The following is a 464-nucleotide window of genomic DNA, read 5'->3' as shown; positions in this document are numbered from 1 at the left end:
CATAACTAGGTCCTATTACAGAAATGTGTATGGAATAACAGTAAACTATCAGCTAAGGTGAAGATACAAATCTATGAGACATATGATGTCATCCTGCTTTATGGTTCAGAAACATGGACTATATAGGCTAGGCATATCAAGAGACTAAACAACTTACACATAAGATGTCTGATTAAGATCCTGAAAATGAAGAGAGAAGACAGAATACCAAATACAAAGAAACTGGAATGCACAGGTCTGTCACTGTCAAGAAGGAAAGGGTGTGATGGATCGTCCATGTCAGGAGAATGGGAGAAGACTGTATACCCAAGAATATTATGTATAGTGAGATTCAAGATAGCTCTAGAAAGCTGGGTTGCCCTTTATGGGTGCGTCCCAATGAGCCTGCACATGCCTCTTGCCACATCTCAAAGCAATTTGAGATGCAGCAAGAGGCATGCTGGGAACAAAAAAATGTTCCCTGC

The sequence above is a fragment of the Gavialis gangeticus genome, unplaced genomic scaffold, assembly GCF_001723915.1.
Source record: "Gavialis gangeticus isolate Ggan-Ray unplaced genomic scaffold, GavGan_comp1, whole genome shotgun sequence".
Classification (NCBI taxonomy): Eukaryota; Metazoa; Chordata; order Crocodylia; family Gavialidae; genus Gavialis; species Gavialis gangeticus.
This window is presented reverse-complemented; position numbering follows the sequence as displayed.